An 18,167-nucleotide genomic window follows, 5' to 3' on the forward strand; every position below is an offset into this window, starting at 1 on the left:
AGAGTGCAATGATGACTCAGAAGGCCAGACAATTATGTCCGTTCTATTATTGGGCTTCATCGACAGAGCGTCTCTCCTCTCACTCAGCATGTCACTCATTCCTCCAGTTTAGCTCAGGGCCTGGATCATGACGGACGGCTGTTGAACTTCAACTGTCAAATTTATACGTTTAACAAAAACAGAAAAACAAAATTGAGATGATGGCCCTGCTTATGTGTGCCAACAAGTCATGTTTCATCTTTAAAAGATTAGGAAACAATAATATGTTGCTGTCAGATTCTGCTTCATTTATTACAAGGACGCATTGCTTGACTTTCTGGAGCATCTATTTGAGTAAAATAAACTTCATTAGTCTAAAATTGAAGTGTTTGTCGTTTTGATAAAAAGCATCAGGGAAACCAAAGGAATATATTGGTTTTTTAGGTTTACATTTTATGTCATCCTTACAGATATGTCCATCAGATGCTTTTATGTGTCATTTGTATCAGAACAAGGGCAAATGACAACACATACACATGCTCAATCACACACATACGAGAGTGTGAGAAAGAGGGTTTGTCAAATTCTCAGCTACAGTGGAAAACAGCTGCAAAATCTCTCAGTCTCAGACATCTGGTATCACACAAACACAGACTGCCACAATGCCTTTCACAAACACTCCTCATTCAGTCGCTTTGATAAGTCACCTTGCCCTTGCCCCGGGAAAGGCAATCCATTGTGACATAATCACATGTTATATAGAAAATGTTCAAATACACACTCGGCTCATGTGGACATACAGCATGTAAACACATACCGACTGATCCTACATAACACAGTGGACTATATTGAATGAATAGAATTGAGAAATAACCTGGGGAACAAAATGATACAAATGTGTGCATGTATGTCATGTCTAAATGTTTGTTTACTTCCATGTTTTGTGCCTGCAGACTCTCTTGAAAACCAAATAAATAATATTTGGTACATTTTCATTTGCAGTGCAAGAATAGCAAGAAGGCTTCTGGTGTGAAAAGTTGTCATCCTGCTTAAAGACTTCACTGTACTAGTAGTCAAAATGTATCATAACAGGTGTGTTCAATTATGTCCATCGTTGACAGTGATGAGATGATCGACTCTCACGTTGTTACAGTAAATATCTAGCTACAACCTGCAACAGGTGAGCTTAGTTTAGCATACAAACTGGAAAATAGGGGGTATGTTACACTTTATCTTGTTTGTTTAATCTGTACAGAAGCATGACATGTAAAACAGACAACTTGCAGTTTGGCGGCTGTAAGCCATGATCAGTGACTAGTTAGCCATTTCCCTATGTTTCCAGTCTTTAAGCTAAGTTAAGCTAACCGGCTGCTGGCTGTAGCCTTGTAATAAATGAACAAGACAAATATGATCGTACTTCCACCAATGTTGAACATCGCCTTTGAGGATTTGCAATATTTCCATAGCCAATAAACCAATTAAACTTGATTTTGTTACTGATGAGGACAATAACACACACAGACACATTTTAAATGAAACTTATATATCATTTAACAATTTTACAATGTCCAACAAACATTCTTATTTTTCTGGCTGGAAACCACAGCAGTATGTCAGATACATTTTCTGAAAAAAATCAAAAAAATCATCAAAGCCCTGCAATGTAGAGCTTTGGTCTCGCGATGAGCCCACATTCACAACTCCTCAGCTCTTTATTAGTCTATCCAGAAACTAAAATTAACCGATCTGCTCTGTAACATATTACAACACCAGCAGCGACAGGCCGGTCTATCGTATTTGACTTCAGTCCCTGTGTCTCTCTTAATGTATGGAGGAGATTAATGCACCATTACTGTAAGGCCATTATTGTATAGCCACAAGGGAAGACAATTATTCAGGCCTTCTTTTTATAGTGAGTGGTGTCAAGGACGGGGATGGAGCATCCTTTATGTCTGTGAGAGTGTCTGTGTCTGAAGCTTCAGTGACGCACATACTTGGGGGCAGCAACTCTACACAAAACCAATCCATTTTCACTTGTGACAATTAGCAACTAGACGCACACAAACATACACTCACACAAACATGTGCATATTGATTCTATGCTTGTTCTATGGAGCAGTGTCACCTCTCTGCAGCAACACAACCATCATTAACTAAAGAACAAATGAGCCATCAGTCTGTACACAGTGGAAAAAAGAGTAGGCTATTCCAACAGCCAAACCCTCCTTAGGTGACACTGATTGGAGAGTTCCTCCGCGCTTCAATGCTTCACCAATTTTGTTCAGCCGTCTGAAACAAGAGAGGTTGTGGGCTTAACTGAACCCCATCTTGGTAAGCTGATGTAGATGTGAGCTCTCTCTCTTTACCAACAGCTACTACACCGCAGCTAGATTCCTTGTTTTGGCCCAAAGAACTAAACTCTGGGTTATTACATTCCTGTTGATCACACAGTCTCTGATCAGTACAATTGACCTGTATGTATCCATGTCTTAGTAAATTGAATCTTACCCTATCACCACACAAGAATGTCAATGTTAGATTGTTTTGCAAGATCATTGTCAGTGCCAACATTTTTTTTTTAATTCTTGCTTTTTGTACGAAGACCACAGTAATGTTGTGTTTAGGGAGAGATAGTGGCTATGGCAAATACACAATGAATGAGGTATGCTGAATATCAGGCAACATAAACACTAGGTAAAAGTTAGGGAAAGATCAAGATTACAGCATTGTAGTGCAGACATTAATGCAGGTCTGTGAGAGGAGGCAAACTCAGGTCTCCAGCCTGCATGAAACAAAGTCAGCCACCACCCAAATCACGCAAATCACGCACTTCCTTTCCAACTCGATACGTATAGGTTAAACAATTTTCTACATTGGTAATGAACGTTGGTATTGGGCGTTAAATATAGATTTGCGGAATTTCACAATATTGATGTAATTCCTGGAGATGCTGGGCTGATGACATTAAAAGATTTACATCAAAAATGATGTTTAAATGGTTGAGCTATTGACCAGCCAGTAAGTATTGCAAAATTCTCCTTTGCAGCTTAATTTTTTATCTGTTGTAACTTTTGAACAATTCCTGTGTGAATTTGTTTTGACACAAGAAGTTTACTATTACTGATTTGAAACACACACAAGAATTGTTACAAAATATAAAAAATATAGGTTTTGTTACCACCGCCACATTTTGACTGTCAGTACAAAGAAGTTTACCTGTGTAATACTGTCAGATAACAAGAGTTCAGGCTGACACTTTCAGTGCTCAGAGAGAGAGAGACAGACAGACAGACAGAGAGAGAGGGAAAGAGAAAGAGAAAGAGAGAGAGAGAGAGAGAAAGAGAGAGAGAGAGAGAGAGAGAGAGAATGGCTTTGGTCAGAAAAATAGGTCATACTGATGTATCTCTCAGGAGAATGAAGAGGAAGCTGCATTTTCCCTAAAGGACACACCACATGCATCAATCAACCACGTCGCACTGATACTAAATCATCTCAAACGCTTATAAAAACACCACATCCCACACCGTGCTGCAGAGCACTTGGCTCTGATGCCGACTATCACCTCAGAGAGTCAGCAGAGGATGGGCGAACTGAGGACAAGGCCTTGTTGGAGCACTAAAAGGGCAGGTGCAGCCAAGCGCTAAATGAACTGCTTGTTTTAGACACTCTCCAATGGATCAGAGTTTCGTCACAGCCAGAGGGAAGGAGATTGAGAACGGCTTCACTGAAATTACTATTTGGACGGAAGGTGAACACAGGGAACCGACTTTGCACATCTGCATTAAAACTACTCAAAGTCTTATTTATTTCAGTGTGTGTGATGCATTTATTATTGGGAAATATGTGCTGGAGATTGTACGACACTGGGCTTGAAGAAATGTGGGAATAGCTCACTGTAACGCCTTTCAAAGCCAAGCTCTGTTGTTTTTTTTGTGATGGCCTTTCTTTGTGTCTCCGATCATTTGTCTTCCTACATCCACCTGACAGCAGAAACAAGGTGTTTTTGTAACCCCAGGATACGACCAGTATCTGTCAAAATTACATCAAGAGGAGTCATCATAGAGAAAACACAAGCAACAAGAATAGTGGGCTACAGGGCTTTAGTTTTGGCTTTTGGTTTAGGGCACATACTGCATATCTACTCAAATGTATTAATCCACTAACTGCTCCACCATTTGAGTAGTTGTAAAGTAAGAAGCAAAGCACCTAGTGTGAACTGGCCGGTCCACAGTCATTACTTTAATATCAGCAATCAACCAAGGAACCTTATTCATACTTAACATCATAAGGCAAGAGCAGTGTAAGTGGTTACACACGCCGTTTGCAAATGAATTAGTGATTGGAAAGGCTTAAAGAAAGTTTCAGAATATGCAGAATATTGGCCTATTTTGCTTTTATAAAGCAATGTCAGCATCCCTCCCTACCACTGAAGCAAGCTGTATGGTTGCAGAGGATGTGGAAAAACTACAGGAGAAAAACAAAGTAATGTCTTGAAAAAGTAAAAATCGCACCAATAAACTGTATGCCAGGTGTAAATATGTTGAAACGTTGTCTATACACCCTTTTAAATTTGCAGGAAGAAGATTAAACCACACAGAGAGTTTAAAAATGATTAAGATTATGCGGATTACATGGTAAATAAATAATCTAGGACTTTACTTGTCAATATAACACATACCTAACTCAAAATGGCAACTACATATGAAAGTTTTGGCACCAACTGTTCCATGAGAACTGTTCCATAAAGAAATGCATTTAATACTTAGATTATTCTATTGCTGATATTTGGGCAACAGGTCTTTTTCATTGACATTTTGACATGTCACAGCAGGAAATACATTTCTGTAAAAGATCAAATTAATGATGGCTGAATTCCATTTAGCCGCTTCAGTTTCAGGGTCTTCCTGAAATTAAGCATGCTTGCTCACTTTCATATTGCCATGCTTCATTTGGACAACTAAGTAGAACTGATGATGTTATCAGTAACCCCTGAGCTTTACAACTATTACAATTCAAAATCGCTGTTCTCCTCAAAAAAAAAAAAAGCAAACCTCTTTTGCTTTTTCCCAGGCCAACGCTTTGGATGTGAATACTGCCAGCTTAAATGAAGCTTAGGTCATGCCAAAAAAAAAAAAAAAAAAAAACACCAGTGGCTTTTTAACTTGATTAGTGCAGACACACCACACTCTCTCTCTCCTCCTGAACTGTACACACAGTGGGAACATTCAAATCCTTTAACGGAGGCTCAGAATGAGGAATGGCCCTTGATTGTTTGTCACTGTTTGACATCTACCTGCTGTGTCACATCCATCACTACCTGGCCAATTACCACTCTATGCAGAGCAGGAGAGGAGGCTGGTAAGGTGAGAATGCTGCACCTAATCTGTTAAGACACCCTCACATACATGCAAACACATTGTGACCTCAAGTGTTAGAAATCTCAACACATGCTAATTGAATCCTCCTCTGAGTCACTGTGCATGTGACAAAATGTTGAGAGCTACACAAACTCTAAGAATGGGTTGTAATTCTGGCTGAGTGATCTCTATTTTTTCCTTGAATGGATAGCTCAGAATAGCAGGCTTATTCATCTCGTATGTGGATGAATGTATTCCTGGTGTCTCCCGAAAGAGCTTCCCAAGATAACCCAGTGTTATTGTCAACAAGTGTCTGCGTTCACTACAAAACAAAACATCAGACCTCATCTGCACTGAGCCTGTGAAACCTGCACACCCACTCAGAGGTGCTGCCAAGTAAGGGTTTTCAGTTTGCATTCCTTTGGGTTAAAGGTTGTTTTTTTTCTGCAACCATGGCTCTGAGGCAAAAACATGACATTCTTAATAGCTTGTGCTAATTAAACCAGTGTCCCTATCGGAAAAGATGAGTCACATTCTGCACCTGCTGAATCTGGTATTAGTTTCCTCCAAGCACTCTGAACTGTGTCGAGCTGTGAGGCAAAGCTACCTGCAAAGATGCCTCATTTAAAACCAGCACATATGCGTTTTATTCAGACTGCCACAGTGGCTGACTGCATAATAACATCTGTGTGAAATCCTGCCAGCTATATATATATATATATATATATATATATATATATATATATATATATATATATATATATATATATATATATGTGTGTGTGTGTGTGTGTGTGTGCACAGTGAATCGGGCAGCTTACAGCAAATGGTACTGAAAAGGTGATTTTTTTCACAGAAACGTGCGTTTTCATATCAAGGTGCAAACGTGCACACACACACACACACACACACACACACACACACACACACACACACACACACACACAGACCTAGACTCGTGTTTCCATCGTTCATTCCTGCTCATCACACCGGGCTATCGTTCACCTATATTCGCAGTGAGTTGATGTGGAGAATCACTTACACAGGATCAGTGGGTGCCGGATGACCGCCAGCTACAGTCTCTTTCACGTTATCCCAGATACTGACAAAAAGACGCGGAGGGATGCGCCTCTGCAGGTGTAAACTTCCGCGACACCTGTCTGTCTCTCCCAGATACTTTTGGCTTGTCTCTCTTCTTCTACCCGGCTTATTATTTCTCTCCCCCCTCCCCTAAAGGCAGCAGACGCAGGAAACCGCTGAATGGGTGATCACGAGGTTTGTATTACACGGAGGAGGAAGGAGGAGGAGGAGGAGGAGGAGGAGGAGGGAGGACGCACGGCGAGCGAGGTGAGGGATTGGCACCCAACCTTGATTCTTCCTGTGTTCATGGTGACACGCAGCAGTGACGGGATTGAGCTATGAGGGAGATCTGCAGGTTGGAAATCAGAGATATTTCTCTTCCTGCATGGATGATCTGATACTTAATCCATTTTTTTGTTTATCCTGCAGTCACCTGGGCACCCTGTGCTTCCAATTTGGCAATGCTGCTCCTAGAGGAGGAGGAGGAGGAGGAGGAGGAGGAAGAGGAGGATCCACTGTGTTGAGTAGGCTCCATTCACAAAACCAGTCAGTGCAATTAACCTCCAATTAATCCAGTATCTATCTCTCAGGTTCTCAAGTCTCTGTCTGCGATCAAACAATTTCATCACCTCACTATTTTAATGATCGGTTTAACTTGACGTATTTCAGTTCAGTAAGAAGTAATGTGAAGCATTTATACATCAAATGCATTAAAAACAAAAGTTTAAGAAAAAATTCTATAGAGGAATTATGGAAAATAAAAATTGCAATAAGGGTCTGCATACAGGCAAAATCCAATCCATCCAGGTAGCTATAAAAAAAACTGACATGGTCACACCATTACATTACCATGAGTGTATATTTGCAGATCCACTTGAGAACCCACCTTCTTCCTGAGTTGTGGTCTGGCAGAGTTGAGGAGAAAAATGGGCTGTTTGTTCTCTTTATTAGAGCACAGCCCTCTGGAAAAAACCCGCTGACAGTGGTTCTTTGCAAAAACACTTTCTTGGCTGTGGTTCTTGCTCAACAAGGTATATTTTAACAAGATAAATTACAATAACAGGCTACTTTATAGAGATTATAAATCAAGCTGTACTAATGCTTTCTCTATCCGTAGTCTAATTGGGGCTGCATTTTACAACAGAAAGGGCTACTGCAAGGAAAACCTTTCCAAATCATATATTCTTATTATTAGACCCTATTTTCACTTACAAAAGCACCTCCATGAGTCATCATAGATTGAAAGCTGGGTCCCTGTGTGCCTCACTCGCGTCACACCCTTGATATACATACATAAACAGAATCAGTCACAACGCTGCTGCTGTGAGTCTTTGTGCAATCTTAGGTATCTGATTCCTGTCACACTTTCATTGTACACAGATAATACAAACAATAAATGTACTGCAAATATTTGAGGCCAGAGAGCACACAGTTCATGGAGGGACATTCACACACATGCAGTGTTCAATTCTACACAACAAAGATTGGCACAAAGACGAATTGCATCAATTTTCCTTCTAAGTTGTGCTCTTTCTCCCTTCTGTGTGTGGACATCCCTGTCAACCCTGTGCATATTATCCCCCGGCCTAGAAGTAGGTATTTGGGTCCTAAACCCTAAGCAGACACACTGGGACGTACTGTTGTGCTTTAACATAGACTGATAAAAGCTACACAGTAAGTTCAGGAATCTTGTCCATTTGTTATTTCTAGACATGTAACTTTTCTAAACATCATCCTTTAGGGAAATTTCTAAATTTCAGCCAAAATGTATAGAAACTGTATTCTAATACTGTTAGCTCATATAATTAGCCTAGTGTAGAAATATAAAGTCTTGGCAATCATTGTAAGAAGGTCACAGACAGGGATTATTAAAATCTTTAACTTGAGCAAGTATGACTGCGTAGCGGATGTTCAGTGGTGCACTTTAAAAGGAGTGTGCTTATTATGGTTCAGCAATCATTGCTTGGAGATTTAAATAACACATGTCTGGCCTGTTTAACTGCTGTTTTCATCGCTTCGTCTGAAAGATGTAGTTAAAGCACAGCAAACAAACACATTGAAATACAATCACAGCTAATGGTGTAACACTACGACTAAGTCAATCAGGTGAACTAGAAGCAGAAGAGAGGAGGCAGAGCAGACATCCCCATGACAGGATTGAAAGAGAAGCAACTTTCCTTGCCATGGACACTCCCAGTACAACCCCACTCCTCTATTGTAGGTCACTAAGGGGCTTCAGTGTAGAGTGAGGGGTCATACCGGGGGGTTTACGTCAGCAATCCACTGGTCACAAGGACATTTCTGCAACTGCTGGTCACATACATGTTTGAGTAAAGCTTATTAAAGGCTTCATACACCAGTAGTACTGGTGTTTGTGCTTCATGCTCTGATGCTGAGTCACTTGTAGAATGACACTGCATTTACATCTGCAAATCTGAGGTGAATAAAAGTATAATCTCTTAATTTTGTGGCTTATCCGTTGAACTTTTCCTATTTCTGAAAAGGCTACATACAGTAGGGGGATGTGAACATTTCTGCCTGGGGGATTTGGTTTGTTACACGAGAGTATGTGCGTTTGCACACTTTTAATAATCCTATCAAGCTCGCTACTGGGAACAGAGGGAATATTCATGCAGTCATCCCCAGTAGCCTCCGTGTGAAAATGCAATCAGCAGGTCAGAGTGGCGTGCTTTAACACTTATCAGCAATGTGCAATATAGTTTCTGACCATGGGAGCCCTCAAAGCCTGCCTAGGAGTTATGATTGCTAAAGTGGAATATTTAGAGTGACAAAGGAACTCAAAGCATTCGGGTCCTTCTATCCGTGTCACATGCTTGTGTTGCAGTGTTGTGTGCGCACATGTGTATGTGTGTGGGTATTGTCCGTGGTGACTTTCAGTGTTTCTGTGTGTGTTTGGAGGCAGATTACAGCTCCACAGCCTGAATGTCGGCATTTGTGGTCCCTTTTCTCCCAGGGCTTCACTGCACACTATATGATCTCGTCCTTCTACCAAATGTCAGCCTTCAAAACCATATAAACGGGCAATTTATCAAAACTGTATGTTAGCAGCCAGTAAGAGTCGATTTAAGGTTGTTTTGTCGGGGAAAATTGTAACAGGCAACAATTTGTTACTGTAATTTCACCCAGGAAGATAATACTTACCACTCAAATATATAGCCGCTGGACGAGGTACTGACAAGCTTTAAGCAAAGCTCAGCCACCAGGGGTCCTCCAAAATAAACCTTCCTTTTGGTTTCTCTGTGAACTATTGTCATAAAATCCATGATTTAGCTAAATTGACCAAAAACAACCCAAATCCTAAAATATCTGGAGTTGTGGCTTGTGCTATAAAGATCCAAATATATCCAAAATATGGAGATTTAGGGCTAATACACACTTCCGTCAAAATTATAACATATCACTTCCACTATAGCGGGTCTTCTAAATATCTAAAAATACATTCAATGAAAAAAGTGTTGAATTTAAGAAACAATCCAGCCAGCCAGCCAGCACAATAGAGGATTTATAACTTTGAAAGCAAAGAGTGCCTTTCTGATTTTTTTTTTTATCAAACCTCAGTTTGTTCCTGAATATGCTCAGAGATCATATTTCCTGTAATAAAAACACAGTGACCACTCTGTTTTCATGCAGGCAGCAGGTGCATCGGATGCACTTATCTAAGAAGACAGGCTTTGGCACCTGCGACACTCAACATTCAGTCTCTCCTCAGTGATCCATGATCTATATTGACCTACATACATAAGCCTGCCTGTGTCTCCACCTATAACACAACAGTGATTCTCAGGGGGGAAGCATTTGAAGGCCGTACCACTTCTTCTGAGATGTAGACAACTTCTGACAGATCATTTTCCACCAACCAAAAGGATTGTCTCAAACGACCGCTGTAAACTTTAAGACTCACTTGCAAATAGTCTTTGGGCTAGTCTTGTTAACTCAGAAAGTCAGAAAATTAGCAGATTTAACTATGTGTGAATGCTCAATTGTGCTTAAGTAAGTGTAATGTAATTTGAAAATCTTTGAGTGTTCGTTAAGGCATACCGAGCAATACTTCCATCAGCAGGGACTGACCTCTCTTGAGTAGAATTGTACATTATTACTCTGTAAACTACAAGTAGCTATAAAGCAGATGTTAACAAGCTCATAAAGCATATTTAGTTATTTCTTAATCAATGGAAAGCAATTAATAAAATGCATCATTTGTTTTCATTGCTATCAAAGGATTAAAGGCCTGAGATATCAAAGACTTGTGGGTCAGAGTATTGATTTTGGATTAAAGCTCCTGCTTTTAATCCAACAATAATGTGTGTGTTAAGTCCTCTGCTGTCTATCTACTAATGCCCAAGATGAGCAACATATTTCCCCCTCTGCTGTGGGCTTGTTCAGTCTGCAGTCACTCGGCTTATTACTTTTAAACATACATTTTCTTTGTGTTTGTCAGTGATGAGGTGAAGGTGAAGCCTCTGCCCACTCAGCATGACTAATTGCCCATAAGTGGCCAACACAGTGTTGGAAACAAAGCATCACATATAACAAACAAAGAGTGAGTCACTCCATGCATTGTTCTGTTATTCATAGTGTGGAGTAATGGGAAGAATTTGTATTTAATTGTACAGGGAGCGGATTAAAGAGAAGCTTGTACATTCTTTTTTTGATAAATAGATTGATGGCGTTTTGTCATTTTTACATTTGATAAATGCATTTGAAATCCCTCAGGGTGGATGGGGCTTCAGTGGCGGAAGGGATTCATGAAGCCATTTTCCATGTTACAGCTAATAAACAAGAGCTGATTGTCCACTGGGTTGAGTAATGAGTTAAAGCAGGAGCTGAGGAAAATCACACACGTAATGGAAAACAACTGCTTTACCTCCTCGTTACTCTATACACAACTCAGCCATGACGGTTTAGTACTGGATGGAGCCAGTTTTCTCAGGTGCTGCAGAAATGTCTTCAGAGCAGATGGTCATTAAGACTGATTTGCATTTGAACAAAAAAAACAAAAATGCAATGCATGAACATGGCAGGTCACGGAAAGAAAAGTGTCTGGAAAACCAGAGGTCAGATATTCCTGTGAGGAAGGTTGGCCTTCAGCTTAAAAACTCATTTTCTGGTCAGATCCAATTTGACTGTGTTTTTCATGTACAGTGCAAAGCTTTCTAGATTGGCACTCACTCTTAAATATGTTCCTTTTAGTACTCCAGTAGCCCATAACTAACTCTTTTCCCTTCCAGTGTTTAGAAACCACAACATATTGATAGTCTGGTCAATCTCCTCCCAGACTATATTAGTCACACAGCAGCCCCTTCCTTTCCTGTGTTTATTTCACAAATAAAGTGAGTGAGAGTAAATTTGCCAGGCGCTCAACATCCCTGTTGCTTGCCAATAGTTTTCACCAGCCAAGTTTTCTGTTTATTAAAGTGGTGTTTTTGTTGCTAGCCACCCAGAATAAGCAACACTTGTTAACACATACCACCTGTGAATGAGCCCAGCCTATGATCAGGAGTTGATGAGTGCACTCGCACATCTGAAGAAATGATCAAATAATGTAATGCCTTTAACAAATTTTATCTTCTCGCCCAAAGATACATTACCATTATTTTGCATGCTATCAAACACTTAAATTATGCAAAATGCCACAAATTAAACCTGAATTAATCAATATTATTTATATTCAAGGTACTCTGTATGATATTTGGAGGGTCTCAACAGCTCTTAACATGACGACGGTTGAGCCGGCGGTTCGCAGCTAACGGGGCTATCAGTGCAAATAACGCTAAAAGTGCTGGCAGAGCTAACAGTGTCTACCTGAGGGGGAACTGGAGGGTGGGTGCTACGCTTCCAAAATGACGGCGTTATCAGTAACCAATGTATGAAAGCAATGCCAAGTGGCCGTAGTGAGTTAACCAGTTGGGCACGCTCATATGCACAAAAAGCCCTGGCGACCGGCCCGTCTATGTAAACAAAGCAAGGAGAAGCTTGGATACCAACCGACACAGAGGGAGAGTGACTTGGTCTCTGCTCTGGTAGACATTGATCCAATATAGCTTTACAGAGCAAATAGTTAGTTGCTGCTTTAGCAATGCTCTGATTATGAAATGTTCCAAAGTTGACAATGGGTCAATTACTATGTGCAATGCGAAAGCGGTCACTCATTGACGGACCCATAGAGAATTTTGTTCAGTCTCACAGCTCTCGTAGCTCATCACGGTTATTTCAAGATGCAGCCCACAGATTTTAAAATCACATTATATACCAATATATTAAATCGTAACCCGTTAATCATGATAAGTATCATATTACTAGACTCTCAGTACCTAGCCCTATACCAAATATGTGACTTCTACGTAATACAATGCATTAAGGGCATAGAAAATCAATTATTATCATGAGATCTTATACACAGTAAAGTGTAAGATTCAGCATGACTAACAACAAACATTTAAAGAGACTGTTTACCTAATTCTGCTAACATGATTGCTCTCCTACTCTGTGGAGCAAGCCGGTTTGCTGCTGATTATCAAGGACCGTAAGACCCGCAAGTTTTTAATATGCAGGCAAAGTAGCAGACAAACTGACAAAGACAGTCAGCACAAAGACATCTGTCTGTTAGGAGTCAAACACTATGATTTCAGATTCATGTTCACGCAGACAAAAAGATGATTTCAGTTCCTTTCTGCATCACATCCAGTGAAAAGCATGTTTTTTATGGATCCATATTCATCCAACAACAACATTCTGCGCACTGGTTATGATACATGTGCAATAGTGCATGTGTGGCAGCAGCTGGAAACATCTGTATAGCAGCATACACGTCAGACTGAGCCCATCCACACCTTGTCTCACCCAGATACCGACACGGTCGGCTCCCTCCTCTTGTCAAAGGCTTCAACTCTCAGTGGCAGTGTTTGAATCCAACTCCTTGCTGCCATGGTAACCAGAGCAGAGAAAGGATTGGATATAAATGAGAGATAGTGAGAGGGCATGACCCACACTACGTCTGACACTCTCTCATGATATCGTGTTTAGTATTCTGGCTGAATGTACAATGGTCGGTGTGCTGTGATAATAACCAGACAAGTTGGGCTTAATGACCAATTTCCTACTTATTCATTGCTGCCATAAATATATAACATCACTAATAGTACGATCATGTAAAGTGCGAGCATCATGCAACTTCTCAAAGACACTGTGCAGTGGAAATGATCAATTAGGAGCTTCAAGACGTTCAGTTTAAATGACCTGTATGATGACTTGTACAGAAGAAAAGATAGTACAAATACATCAGTAAAGGCTGCTGACTCTGATTGATCTTTCTCTGGGAACAGATCTACATATTTCACTTCATATTGGTGCTTGTACAAGTTACATCAGTGTAATTTGTTTAGTTGGTTTAATAACTTTTTATAACAGATGAATTGTCTCATTTTTAGCTGAAAAGGTAGCATGTTGATGCTAGCCTTGATAAAAGAAATCGCCATGGTTTTAAAAAACGTAGTGTACACAACTTGTTCCTGTTTCACACAGGTTTGATAGCTGCTGCCCTTAAAACGTGTTTTGCAATTGTGTTCTGTTCAACAGCGGCAGCCATTTTTTAACCTGGAACAATAGAAAGACACTTACTATCAGCAATTTTTACCCCAACAATTGCAGGTGCAGTTTGAAAATAGCTACTGATAATCAGTGTTCGTCAGTCTTTTTAAAACTTCTAAAAAGAATACTAAGTAATAAAATGGCTGTAACCCAGCAAAAGTTTCAACATGCCCTACTTTCTTGTTTTTGTGGAGTAACTTTTTTTAAACCACCAAAGATATTGACTCCCTTGAGACGTCAAATCCCCACAGAGCCCCCAGCTACAGGGACTTATGATTTAATTGATTATCTACAGACTGAATGTTTTCTCTTCCTGGGAGTTTTGATGTCAAAATTGATAAGTTATGGTTCTCTGTAGACGAATCTAAAGGGCGGCATTTGGAGTAAAGCCGTATTTCATCAGCCTGGTGTGGGAGAATGAGGGCTGCGATTGCTTAGTGCCTTTTTATTCAGTGAAAGTCTGTGGCGGGCATCAGATGTGAGATTAAAGACAAATACTGTGAGTAAGTGATGATATATTTAGGATTCATTTTGAGTCAAATGAGCGCTCCTCTGTGTGTTAATGCTCAAACAGCCAAGGACACATAAACGGAAAGTGAAATGTAAGAGGCGAGACAATAATTCCTCTTTGTTCAATGACAATCACACAAATCACAGCACAGCCACACAGTTTTTCCTCAGCCTCGTCCTTGGCTTCCTCCGCTGTTTCCACATGGGAGTGTTGAAAGCCTTGCTGCTTTTCTCTCACTTGTACCTATCACCAAGCTGTTACCAAAGCAGCTGCATAGAAAAGAAGAGGACGATGTGCTGTAGAGAAGTATTGATTTGTAATCAGACCTATAAGTGTCCAAGTGAGGGATGAGACATGAGTTTCAGTATCTCATTTCTCAGCTAGAGGTTACATGACCGGACAGAAACACACTGTTCACGTCTCACCCTTCCAACACACAGGAGTTCTCCTCTTTTGCCAGACACATATACAGTTTTAACATACAATTACACAGAGACATGATTGGAAGTGCTATTTGGAGCATGACTGAGTTTAGGTTGCCAAATGGAGTCCTGAATAGGACGAATTTCACCTGGCTGCACAAGGAGGCTAATTGACTGTTATGTCAGTGGTTCATTTCATCTGGAAGCAAGCCAAGAGTGAAGCAATTCCTCACGTACTGGCTATTATTGGTTTTAGTATTCATGGAAATACATATCCAAGAACTGTAAAGGGTAGCTGTATTGTTGTTGTTTTTTTAAATTCACAGCAACATTGCTCTATAAAGCACCGAGCTCAGAACCAACACAATCCTTTGTGATGTGATGGAGAGAGCTCATGACTTTCTCCAAATCAAAGATTGATTTTGGGGGTTTCCTAGATTGGTTTTCATACTGAGTGTTCAGACAAAATGCAAAGCATATTTCTGAGGCAGCATGTCTGCATACAAATAAATGTAAAGACACAATTAGAAACAAATCCGCAGAGTGGGGCTTATTGACGCGTAGACGCATCTTGCTAGCTAGCTTACAGCTAACACTGGATAACGCTTGCATGTCTTTACGTTTAATCAAGCTAGCAACCAACTATCTTTGCTTAGCATAAAGACTGGAAGCAGGGTGAAACAGCTGTCCAAAGGTTACAAAATCCACCTGCATCTAGGGTGCAAGTGTTTGTTCCAGAAAGGCAAACTATCAAACTGGTCGGATCAGCCTTTTCAACAAATCAAATATTTAACAAATGTTTCAATTTCTCATTAATTCATTTTTAAAGGTCTATTTCACCCTTAAATGACAATTTGTTTATCAATCACAATTCCTTTTTGAATCTTGGTTCACCATAAAGGAATGCGAGAATCTTTTTTTTATCAAGAATACAAGGTAACAACAGGCTGAGTAATTGATATAAAAATGATTATTCCAAGGGTGAAGTATTCCTTTATTATACTTTCTGCCTGTAAAAGTGGTTCACGGTGAGGTCTGTGGATTATACAGAGAAACAGGGACAACGTGTCTGGAAAGATACAAGCCTGTTGAACTTTTCAAATATTTTTAATGCTTTCAGCACGGCAAACAAAATTCCATTCACCTCCCTAGTAATTGGGCGTAGGCGTTATTTTCATCTCTGAAATCTGGGCAAATAAAACCAAAACTATCCACATGAATAGATACCATAAGAGTTAAGTAAGACAAGTTTCTCTGTAATTTGGGTGAACCAACCCTTTAACAAATGAGGCAGTAAGAGAGTCGATGTTTCAATGACATAATCCAAAACATCCATTACTTTATGAGTCAAGTCTCCTAATCCAGATGTTGTTCCCCAAGTCACATTTCCTGTTTTCTCTCATCTGTCATGCTGCTGCCAAATAGCTTTGTTGTTTACCCTCACGCGCAGACACAAATGCATTTCTTCGAGTACTTCTGTGTTACAAATTACCTGTCTTCTCATCTCTGGTCAGAGCAGACTGTTGTCAGTTTCACAAGGTCAACAGCTGTTAGCCGTAGAGCTTCATTCTCAGACACATTGACAGCAGCTCAAAGGAGAGCCGCTGACGAATAACACGTCCCCATAGGGAGGCAGTGGAGGGCGAATACTGAGGGCGGCGCTGCATGGCAATTTTTATTCAGTGAACTCCCTGAGTTGCTTTAAAAAAGTTACTTTAAACTTGAAAGTGTTGAGTGAATAACTGGGATTTGGGGTATGAAATAACTCTTCCCCGCTGTGATTACTGTCTCTTTACACGGCCTCATTGTGGTTTGTTAGAGGCTAATGCAAACTTGTAACCTTGGCAACATGATTTCAGCATGTCTTACAAGAAGTTATAGTGTTGTGTTAAACTAAAGTGCAGTAGGACTGACACAGAAATGAACTGCTTGGTCTGTCCAGTAAAATGGCTTCCTTTGTTTCCTGACTAAACATCCCCAATTTCACTTCACATCACTAGTCTGCTGTCTAGCCAGTGGTCATGCTGAACCTCCAGGGAGAAGTTTGCAACACTGTTCCTACACCGAGTCAAACTTATCTCAAAATAAAGAAAGTGGGGGGGGGATTGGGAGATGGAGATAAAGATGAATAACCAACCTTCTTTTTCCACACTCAAACTGTGACTCACTGGGAAATTGTCAGAGACATCGCGGAGGCTTTCACAAGCCTTTTTAAGTGAGAAGAAAAATCTTTCAATGATATGCTAGAGGACAGGGAAGTGGTATATGGGCTTGTCTTGGACATGAAATTAAACTTATTTAATTTCCAGAAACTTTCACTGCAGCGCATGTTTCCAATCCTTGCTGGAGTCAATTCCTCTGTGACCCAGAGCCTGAGGCTTGAAGACATTAGATTCCCGTCTCTCTCTCGCTCCCACTCACTCTTTCCATCATATAATACACCTTGAGACAGGGTGCCTATTCATCTCTAACATGCCCCATCAGGAGAAGCATTCTTGATAGTGTGCTGTTTTAAAGGCCATAAAAACTCCCACAGAGGTATGCTATATAACCCCCTCAACATGCAGTCCATATAATGTGAAACATACTGTACAATTTAAAGAGAAAATGAAGAAAACACAGTACGTTTCTGTTGTTTTACAGTTTTTCACGACTAGTTTCCCCAATAGACTTATAATGTTTTTTTATCCATATCTGTCAATCCTTTGCCAATGTTCAGTCAAAAGTGTTGATAGCTGTATATTCCACTGGGAAGTGTACTGAGGAGGAATTACTGTAATTCTAACAGGCTTACTGAAGTGTTTGGATTGGTGCAGTACTAAAATAGCCACTGTATATGTACATTTTGAAAGCACAAGGAGAAAGATTCATCCAAACTGAGCCAGGAGACTAAACTAATTCGCTGCATAATGCAGGATTTCTTCAAGAAATTACAAGAACCAAACCACCAATTTTTCATCTGTTATGTACAGAGGTTTGACAACACAAGTTTCCTCTCTCTCTCCACTCTCTCTGTGCTCTCTCTAATTTACTCACACAGGCACACACACACACACACACACACACACTTTGGCAGGAGCTACAATGCAGGCATAAGTGGAAAATGTCCTGGTCTTTTGAGTAGGGTAAGTGGGGTAGGGGGAGGCAGCTTTTAAAGAGGAGGCCCCTCAAGATGTCTGACATGTTTCTGCAGGACCGCAGGCCACTGGC

The 18,167-nt window shown here is 40.4% G+C and overlaps 1 protein-coding gene across 3 annotated transcripts in view; it reads right to left on the minus strand.

The window, feature by feature from the left end:
- myripb (myosin VIIA and Rab interacting protein b) overlaps positions 1-6,620 on the minus strand; it is a 102,272-nt gene extending 95,652 nt beyond the window's left edge. For all 3 annotated transcript variants that reach the window (XM_054622986.1, XM_054622985.1, XM_054622983.1), the window contains exon 1: positions 6,379-6,620. The gene's annotated coding sequence lies outside the window, so the exon portion shown is untranslated. The remainder of the gene's footprint in view (positions 1-6,378) is intronic.
- Between the last annotated feature and the right edge of the window lie 11,547 nt (positions 6,621-18,167).

The sequence above is a fragment of the Anoplopoma fimbria genome, chromosome 21, assembly GCF_027596085.1.
Source record: "Anoplopoma fimbria isolate UVic2021 breed Golden Eagle Sablefish chromosome 21, Afim_UVic_2022, whole genome shotgun sequence".
Taxonomy (NCBI): Eukaryota; Metazoa; Chordata; class Actinopteri; order Perciformes; family Anoplopomatidae; genus Anoplopoma; species Anoplopoma fimbria.